The sequence below is a fragment of the Hylobates moloch genome, unplaced genomic scaffold, assembly GCF_009828535.3.
Source record: "Hylobates moloch isolate HMO894 unplaced genomic scaffold, HMol_V3 SCAFFOLD_11, whole genome shotgun sequence".
Taxonomy (NCBI): domain Eukaryota; kingdom Metazoa; phylum Chordata; class Mammalia; order Primates; family Hylobatidae; genus Hylobates; species Hylobates moloch.
This window is the reverse complement of record NW_026652286.1, coordinates 17,974,440-17,984,570: the sequence shown is the minus strand read 5'-3', so window position 1 is coordinate 17,984,570 and position 10,131 is coordinate 17,974,440. Positions and strand designations below refer to the sequence as shown.

Below are 10,131 nucleotides of genomic sequence, written 5' to 3'. Positions count from 1 at the left end.
TATATATATTTATATGTTGGTGTGTGTGTGTGTTTATTGAGTGTATTAGTCTGTTCTCACACTGCTATAATGATAATACCTGAGACTGAGTAATTTATAAACACAGAGGTTTAATTGACTCACAGTTCCACATGATTCGGGAGGTCTCGGAAAACTTACAGTCATGACAGAAGGTGAAGGGGAAGCAAGTAACTTCTTCACAAGGCAGCAGGAGGGGGATAGAGGGAGAGAGAGGGGGGGGATGGGAGAGAGGAGGAGAGAGGGAGAGAGGGTGAGAGCGAGAGAGAGGGAGAGAGAGTGAGAGAGAGAGAGGGAGAGAAAGCGACAGGGAGAGAAAGCAAGAGACAGGGAGAGAGAGTGAGCAAGAGAGAGAGAGGGAGAGATAGAGGTGAAGAGAGAGAGAGATGGAGAGAGAGAGATGGAGAGAGAGAGATGGAGAGAGAGAGAAGAGATGGAGAGAGAGAGATGGAGAGAGAGAGATGGAGAGAGAGAGAGAGACGGAGAGAGAGAGAGACGGAGAGAGAGAGAGATGGAGAGAGAGAGAGTGATCAATCCCCTTATAAAACCATTAGCTCTCATGAGAACTCCCTCACTATCATGAGAACAGCACAGGGGAAACCACCCCCATGATCCAATCAACTCCCACCAGGTCCCTCCCTCAACACGTGGGGATTACAATTCGAGATGACATTTGAGTGGGGAGACAAAGTCAAACCATATCATTGAGTATCTACTATGTGCCAAGTAGTCCACTAAGTATTTTAAGAAATACAAAATCTATATTAGACACATTCAAGCCCAAAGAAAATTGCCAAATTTGGCAGGTGGGAGATAAGAAAAAAAAATGTAAAGCCATGTAGTAAAGACCTAAACTGAAAAGTTGTTCTGAAAACAAAGCCAACATTTATAAAAAATATATATCATTTCAAAAATGAAAGTTAGAGGTCTGCATTAAAACCCCAGTGCTAATTGTCAGTCTAAATGGGTATTAAACCCAAATCAGAAGTATTGACATTTAAAGTTCACTAAATTTATTCTACATAATTTGCCATTTTTGACACACTTTCTGCTATGGTTTAAATGTTTTGTTCCCTCCAAAATTCATGTTGAAACCTAATCCCCTCTAAAATCCAAGGGCTGCCAATGTGATAATATCAAGAGGTGGGCCTTTAAGAGATGACTAGGCCATGAGGGATGCTTTTTGTTAATGGGATTAATGTTCTTTGAAGGAGGCTTCGGGCAGCATTCTGCAAACCTGTGCTCACACGAACATCTACTTCCTGCCACACAAGCATGCAGCGAAGAGGTCCTTACTAGACCACATGCTGGTGACTTGATTTTGGACTTCCTAGCCTTCAGAATTGTGAGAATATAAATTCTTGTTCTTGCTCTCTCCTCCCACTGCCTAAGATGCTGAAAGGAAAGAAGGCCAAGGGGAAGAAGGTGGCTCTGGTCCCTGCTGCTGTGAAGAAGCAGGAGGCCAAGAAAGTGGTGAATCCCTTGTTTGAGAAAAGGCCTAGGAATGTTGACATTGGACAGGACATCCAGCCCAAAAGAGACCTCACCTGCTTTGTGAAATGGCCCCACTATATCAGGTTGCAGCAGCAGATAGCCATCCTCTATAAGTGGCTGAATGTGCCTCCTGTGATTAACCAGTTCATCCAGGCCCTGGACCAGCAAACAGCTACTCGGCTGCTTAAGCTGGCCCACAAGTACAGACCAGAGACAAAGCAAAAGAATAAGCAGAGGCTGTTGGCCCAGGGCTGAGAAGAAAGCTGCCAGTAAAGGGGACATCCCCACTAAGAGACCACCTGTCCTTCAAGCAGGAGTTAACACCATCACCAACTTGGTGGAGAACAAGAAAGCTCAGCTGGTGGTGATTGTACATGACATGGATCCCATTGAGCTGGTTGTCTTCCTGCCTGCCCTGCGTTGTAAAATGGGGGTCCCTTACTGCATTATCAAGGGGAAGGCAAAACTGGGACATCTAGTCCACAGGAAGACCTGCACCACTATCGCCTTCACACAGGTTAACTTGGAAGACAAAGGAGCTTTGCCTAAGCTGGTGGAAGCTATCAGGACCAATTGCAACAACAGATACAATGAGATCCGCCGTCACTGGGGAGGCAATGTCCTGGGTTCCCAGATCTGTGGCTCACATTGCCAAGCTCAAAAAGGCAAAGACTAAAGAACTTGCCACTAAAGTGGGTTAAATGTATACTGTTGAGTTTTCTCTACATAAAAAATTAAAATACAAATTTTCCTTCAAGAAAATAAAATATAAATTATTGTTTTTATAAATTACCCAGTTTAAGGTATTCTGCTATAGTGGGACAAACAAACTAAAACAAAATATGCCTACTATTAGAAAATACTCTTTTTTGTTCCATACACATGTAGTCCAGTTGAAATATGTTACAAAGAGAATAAGTGTTTCCTAAGTTTTCACATGCCATACATGTTAGTTTGCCATATACATAAGATCCCTCTATGGATCTCCTTTATTTCCTTAATAAATTCAGAAGAACTTTACTGAAGTACATATTTGGTGCCACTATGGATATCAAATAACATAATGCTGCATGATGATGCTGCATAACTCCTACTTATTGAACATTTATAATGTACCAGGTAGTATGCTAAGTATTTTGCACATAATTTAACTCTTTCACCAACACTGGAAAGTAGGTAGTTCACCCCATTTTTACAAGAGAACTGAACCTTAGTAAACCTTAGTAAAGAAAGTGATACAGAATAGAATTTTAAACAAGCTCTTTGTGTACATACTTTTATCCAGTGTTCCCTATCTGTTAGCACATCAGTTTACTCCAAATAATTAAGAGAATTCCTGTTTGGCTTCTCTTTCAATTATGTGAAGATGTTGAAAAAAACGTGTTCTACCTAAACACACATCCTCACAGTAGCCTCTCTGAAACTAATTTCTAAGACTGGCTAAATTTTCATACTATTTCTTTATTATAACAGGCATAATTGCTTGTTACCTTTAGTGATGGGCAGAAGGATGCTCAATAAAAAAACTATCATCTTTTAAAGTTTTTCTTAAAGTTCTTTTCCCTCAACGCTTGATTGATTTTAGTACATTTCTTAGGATTATTTTAAGAGATAAATATCAGAAGTTAGTTCTGTAAATGGATCACATTTATTAATTTCTATGTATTGAATCAGCCTTGCAGCCAATGAATAAAACCTATTTGATCATGGTAGATTAGCTTTTTGATGTGCCACTGGATTCAATTTGTTAGTATTTTGCTGAAGATTTTTGCATTTATGTTCATCAGGGATATTTGCCTGAGGTTTCTTTTTTCACTGTGTCCCTTCCGGGTTTTGGTATCAGAATGATGCTGGCCTCATAGAATGAGTTAGGGAGGAGTCCCTCCTTGATTTTTTGAAATCATTTTAGTAGGATTGGTACTGGCTCTTCTTTACACATCTGGTAGGATTTGGCTACAGTTCATCTGGTCCAGGGCTTTTTCTGTCTGGTAAATATTTTGTTACAAATTTAATTTGGGAACTCATTAGTGATCTGGTCAGGATTTCAATTTCTTCCTGGTTCAATCTTGGTGATTGTATATTTCCTAGAATTTATCCATTTCTTCTAGATTTTCTAGTTTGTGAGCATAGAGCTGTTCATAATAGTCTCTGAGAACTCCTTGTATTTCTGCAGTGTTGGTGGGAGTGTCTCCTTAGTCATTTCTGATTGTGTTTATTTGGATCTTCTCTCTTTTTTCTTTATTAATCTAGCTGGCTGTCCATCAATACTATTTATTCTTTCGAAAAACAAACTTTAGTTTTTGTTGATCTTTTAAGTGGATTTTGCATCTCAATTTCATTCAGTTCAGCTCTGATTATGGTTGTTTCTTTTCTTCTGCTAGCTTTGGGGTTGGTTTGCTCTAGTTTTTCTAGTTCCTCTAGGTGTGATGTTAGGTTGTTAATTTGAGATCTAACTTCTTAATTTAGGTATTTGGCACTATAAACACTCCTTTTAACACTGCTTTAGCTGTGTCCCAGAGATTCTGATATGTTATATCTTTATTTCATTAGTTTCAAAGAAGTTTTGGATTTATACCTTAATTTTATTATTTACTCAAAAGGTTAGGAGGAGATTGGTTAATTTCCATGTAATTATATGATTTTGAAAGTTCTTCTTGGTACTGAATTATATTTTATTGTGCTATGGTCTAAGAGTGTGGTTGGTATGATTTAGGTTTTTTAAAATTTGCTGAGGATTGCTGAGCTTGTAGCCAATCTTAGAGTATGTGCCATGTGCATATGAGAAGAATGTATATTTTACTGTTGCATAGAGTATTCTGTTGATGCCTCTTAGGTCTACTTGGTCAAGTGTCGAATTTATGTCATGAATATCTTTATTTTTTGCCTCAATGATGTGTCTAACACTGTCAGTGGGAATATTGAAGTCTCACATTACTATTGGATGGTTATCTAAGTCTCTTCATAGGTCTCTAAGAACTTGTTTTATGAATCTGGGTGCTCCAGTGCTGGATGCATGTAAATTTATGATAGTTAAGTTTTCTTGTTGAATCATTTATCATTAAAAACAAAATACACATGATCCTCTTAATAAAGGCAGAAAAGGTTTTTGATAAAATTCAGCATTTCTTCAGGCTAAAAACCCTGAACAAACTTTAATGTTCCAAAGGAACATACCTCAAAATAATAAGAGCCATCTATGACAAATTCACAGCCAACATCATATTAAATGGGCAAAAGCTGGAAACATTCCCTTTGAGAACTGGAACAAAAGAAAGATGTCACTCTCACCAGTTCTTTCAATATAAACTGGAAGTCCTAGGCAGAGCAATAAAGCAAAGTAAAGAAATAAAAGATATCCAAATAAGAAAAGAAGAAGTCAAGCTATCCCTCTTAATTAATGATATGACTCTATGCCCAGAAAACCATAAAGACTCCACCAAAAGCCTTCTAGAAATAATAAATAACTTCAGCAAAGTTTCAGGATACAAAATCAACATCCATAGCATTTCTACATACCAGTAATGTCTGAGATGAGAGCCAAATCAAGAACACACTCTCAATCACAATAGCCACAAATAGAATAAAATGTCTAGAAATACAGCCAACTGAAGAGGTAAATGATCTCTACAGTGAGAATTACAAAACACTTCTGAAGAAATCAGAGACATCACAAACAAATGCAAACACATTCCATGCTCATGGGTAGAAAGAATCAATATTATTAAAACGGCCATCTTCCCCAAAGCAATTTACAGATTCGATGCTATTCCTATCAAACTACTGATGACATTGTTTTTCACAGAACTAGAAATAACTATTTTAAAATTTATATGAAGCCAAAATGGAGCCCAAATAGCCAAAGTAATCCTAAGCAAAAAGAACAAGGCCAGAAACATCACACTACTTGATGTAAAACTATACCATAAGCTACAATAAACAAAATATCATGGTACTTGTACAAAAACAGACACAATAGAACAGGTTAGAGAACTCACAAATAAAGTTGCACACCTACAACCATCTGATCTTTGACAAAGTCAACAAAAACAAACAATGGGGAAAGGAGTTTCTCTTCAATAAGTGGTGCTATAATAAGTGACTGGCCATATGCAGAAGATTGAAACTGAACCCCTTCTTTACTTCTTTTTTTTCTCTTGAGACGGAGTTTCATGCTTGTTGCCCAGGCTAGAGTGCAATGGTGCAATCTCGGCTCACCACAACCTCTGACTCCTAGGTTCGAGCAATTCTCCTGCCTCAGCCTCCTACGTAGCTGGGATTACAGGTGCCCGCCATCAAACTCAGATAATTTTATATATATATATACTTTTTTATAGTAGAGACAGGGTTTCACCATATTGGCCAGGCTGGTCTCGAACTCCTGAACTCATGTGATCCACCCACCTCAGCCTCCCAAAATGCTGGGATTACAGGTGTGAGCCACCACACCTGGCCCTTCCTTTCAACATATACAAAAATTAACTCAAGATGGACTAAAGACTTAACTCTAAAACCTAAAACTATAAAAACCTTAGAAGAAAGCCTAAGATATACTGTTCTGGACATAGACCTTGGCAAAAATTTTATGATGAAGTCTCCAAAAACAACTGCAACAAAAGAAATAGAAAAGGTAGTACCTAATTAAACTAAAGAGCTTCTGCACAGCAGAGAAGCTATCAACAGAGTAATACACAACCTACAGAATGGGAGAAAATATTTGCAAACTATGCATCTGACAAAGGTCTAATGTCAAGGATCTCTAAGGAACTCTAACAAATCAACAGGCAAAAACAACCTCATTTAAAAATGAAGAAAGATCATGAACAGACACTTCTCAAAAAGAGACAAACACATGACCAACAAGCATATGAGAAGACGCCCAACATCACTAATGATTAGAGAAATGCAAATCAAATCCACAATGAGATACCATTTCAAACCAGTCAGAATGGCTTCTATAAAACATTCAAAAAATAACACATGTTGGTGAGGTTGCAGAGAAAGGGCAATACTTATACACTGCTGGTAGGAATGTAAATTATTTCAGCCACTGTGGAAAGGATTTTGGAGATTTCCCAAAGAAGTCAAACAGAACTACCATTTGATCAGCAATCCCACTATTGGGTATATACCCAAAGGAATATAAATTGTTCTACCAAAAAGACACAAGCATTCACAAGTTCATCACAGCACTATTCACGATAGCAAAGACATGGAATCACCTAGATGCCCATCAACAGTGGACTGTATAAAGAAAATGTGGTAAATATATACTATGGAATACAACACAGCCATAAACAAAGAACAAAATAATGTCCTTGGCAGCAACATGGATGCAGCTGGAGGCCATTATCCTAAGTAAATTAACACAGGAACAGAGAACCAAATACTGCATGTTGTCACTTATAAGTAGAAGCTAAACATTTAGTACACATGGACACAAAAAGGGGAACAATAGACACAGAGCCTACTTGCTGGTAAAGAATATTAGGAGGGCAAATATCAAAAACTACCTATCAGGTACTATGCTCACTACCTGGGTGATGAAATCATTTGTGCATCAAACCTCAGAGACACAAAATGTACCCATGTAACAAACCTGAACATGTACCCCTGAATCTTAAAGTTGAAAAAAAAAAAAAGATATCTGAACTTAGAACATATTCTTTGAATAAAAAGTAAAGGAAACAGGAAAATGAGGCTTTCCTTTAATATATGCAATTTAATAAACCCATGTATTAGTCTGTTTTCATGCTGTTACGAAGAAATACATGAAACTGGGCAATTTATACAGAAAAAAAAGGATTGACTCACAGATCTGCATAATTTGGGAGGCCTCAGGAAACTTACAATCAAGGCAGAAGGCACTTCGTCACAGGGTGTCAGGAGAGAGAACGAGTGCCCAGTAAAGGTGGAAGCCCTTTATAAACCCATCAGATCTTGTGAGACACGACTCAAAATCATGAGAATAGGATGGGGAAAACCTCCCCCATTATTCAATTATCTCCACCTGGTCCCTCCCAGGATAAATGGGGATTATGGGAACTACAATTCAAGGTGAGATTTGGGTGGGGACACAGCCAAACCATATAATCCGTATCTTACTTTCCTGCCCAGCACACAATAAAGTCAAAACAATGGTATATATTTCCTAGGAAAGGTAGCTGTTCAGATTGTTTCTAGCTGATTCCCCCCTTGCCAGGTGTAAAACTTGTCTCATCTTACAATGAAAAATATGTCTTGTAAAATGTTTGTGAAATAGCAGGTTGTAAAGCAAGCTAGGAGGAGCTGTTTTGTGCATTTGACTGTGCCCCTTCATACTTTTGTATAACATGTTGGGTCTTCCTTAGTGGCAAAGTAGGTAGATAGAGAGGAACAGGCATGTTAACACAGCAGCAGCAGAGTAGCTTCCAATGGGCAGAACTCAAATCTGTCACTTGCAAGCAACCCACAACAATCTTTAGTTGAAGCTTAGTTTTATACTTCTATTAAAAATATAAAAGTTAAATTTATTCTATAAGTTTATTCTTTCCTATTTTAAATTATTAGTACTGTATTATAAAATGTTAGTTAGACTGGCCTCATATAATGCTTTTGTCTCCCATGCATAATGAAAACATTTTTCTTGGGCAGAATTACTCCTCTTTAGACAAATGTGAAGAAGTTTTGCCAACTGACAGATGATACACAAATGTGCACATTATTGTTACTGCTGTCACTATTGTTTTGGATAATCTTAAATACCAACATCTTTCTTTTTAAAAATAAACATATTGACACCTCTTCACATAAATAATTGTTCTCTATAGACACACAGGAGTCGCAGCCTCAAATGTCTATGAATAAAGAGGCAAAGAGGAGAAGATGGACTCAACAGCTAATACATCTCATGATTTTACCTTTATACCAAGACATAACTTATTGCCTTTTTTCTAAAATAGGTTGACACTTTTATTCACCATCTCTATTTTTCATTAGTAAAATATTTATCTATTGAAGACAGTATGCAAAATTCAGAAAAAATTACAGGTAGAAAATTAAACCACTCTTAAGGAACAATACCATTAATGCTTCAGTATACTTGACTAAGCTTTTTCATATGAGTACATAAAAATGATTCTCCCTTCTCCAAGTTTAAATTAGATGTACTATTTCTCTATAGCCCACTGAATATAGTTATTAGAATATTCCATGTTATTAAATATTATACTATAACATGAATTGTGATATCATGTTATAGCACATGACTGTAGTACGTGACTAATAGTAGACTATTCTTGAATAAATGTATTTACTACACTGTTAGAAAATTGCTAAGTATTTGTTTCCAATTGTTTATGACTATAAATAACCCTATAGTGTAAATCCTTATGTACAAAACATCTTTCAACTCTGTATCACTAGTAGGACATACAGCCCATAACAGTTATAGTTTTCCTGGGTTTCCTGGGATAACATAAGATAGCAAGGACCAGTCTGGCTTACTAAAACTCATTAGGAGCTTCTTCATTATCTCTGCCCTTATCTCTGGTACATCCAGTATGTATGATATTTCAGGGCCAACTCAAGGAAATTTATTTCCCAAGTTGTTCATGCCCAATGACAGTATTTTTTTAATCCCTCTCTTAATTCAGTCCCCTTCCTTCACAACCCTCATAATAATAAAAATTCGAGTCATAATCCAGAGAGGCAGCAATGGGATAATTTTTGGTGTGTTTTTCAGAGGTTCCATCTGGGGCACATTCTTTACCTTGAAGTCCTTTAATATTTACCAATTAACCTGATAAACAATCTCCTTACATCAAGTAGTCTACCACTTATCAGAATAAGAGAAGTATTATATAGCAAATAGGGTAAAGATGAGAGATCTTATTGTTCTCTTTTTGAGATAGGGTTTTGCTATGTTGCCCAGGTTGGTCTCTTGGGCTCAAGTAATCCCCCTGCCTCAGCCTCCTGAATATCTGGGACTACAGGTGTGCACCACTGCCCCCAGCTTAAGAGATCTTGCTTTTAAGTGTCTAAAACAGAATATAAATCAAGCCAAGCTATAATAGGAGTCGGACGTGACAATAGAAGGCTATTATAACAATGGTCACAGTCTTAGAAAAGGAAATGTAGATGTTAATAAAGTTATTTTTCCTGTTCCAAGAAAAGGGGACTAATTTAATAAAGTATGGGCAAAACCACCTAGCATCCTGCCCTTAGACCTGGGTCATCAAGCGCCTACTCTGAGGTCCCCTACTTTACAGACTCAATATAGGTTTTATCTTCCCTGCCTTGTAATAAAGCTCAAGGGTTAAGATACTGTAGTCTTACAAAATCTGAGTCTTTCCTCACCTTCTGAGTCACATTCTTGGCATGGGGGACTCCAAATTCCATGCCTGAATACCATAAACTCACCTCTGAGGCTTGTGCTGGTTTCTTTCCAGCAGACGTTTCTTCAGGTGAACATATTCTTAATTCTGAGGCAGAGTGAAGGGGCATCTGTTTGGGGGAACAGATAGTGCTTGGACCTGAGTTCTGGAATGTCCACCAGATATGGAGGAGGCACATAACAGAGCAGAAAAAAAAAAAGAAGTAGAGAGAACGGTGCAGTTGGGAACCTCCATGTACTCTTGTCTA

General features: G+C 37.6%; 1 pseudogene; it reads left to right on the top strand.

The window, feature by feature from the left end:
- Positions 1–1,410: 1,410 nt before the first annotated feature.
- Positions 1,411–2,213, top strand: LOC116477281 (large ribosomal subunit protein eL8-like; annotated as a pseudogene).
- Positions 2,214–10,131: the final 7,918 nt, after the last annotated feature.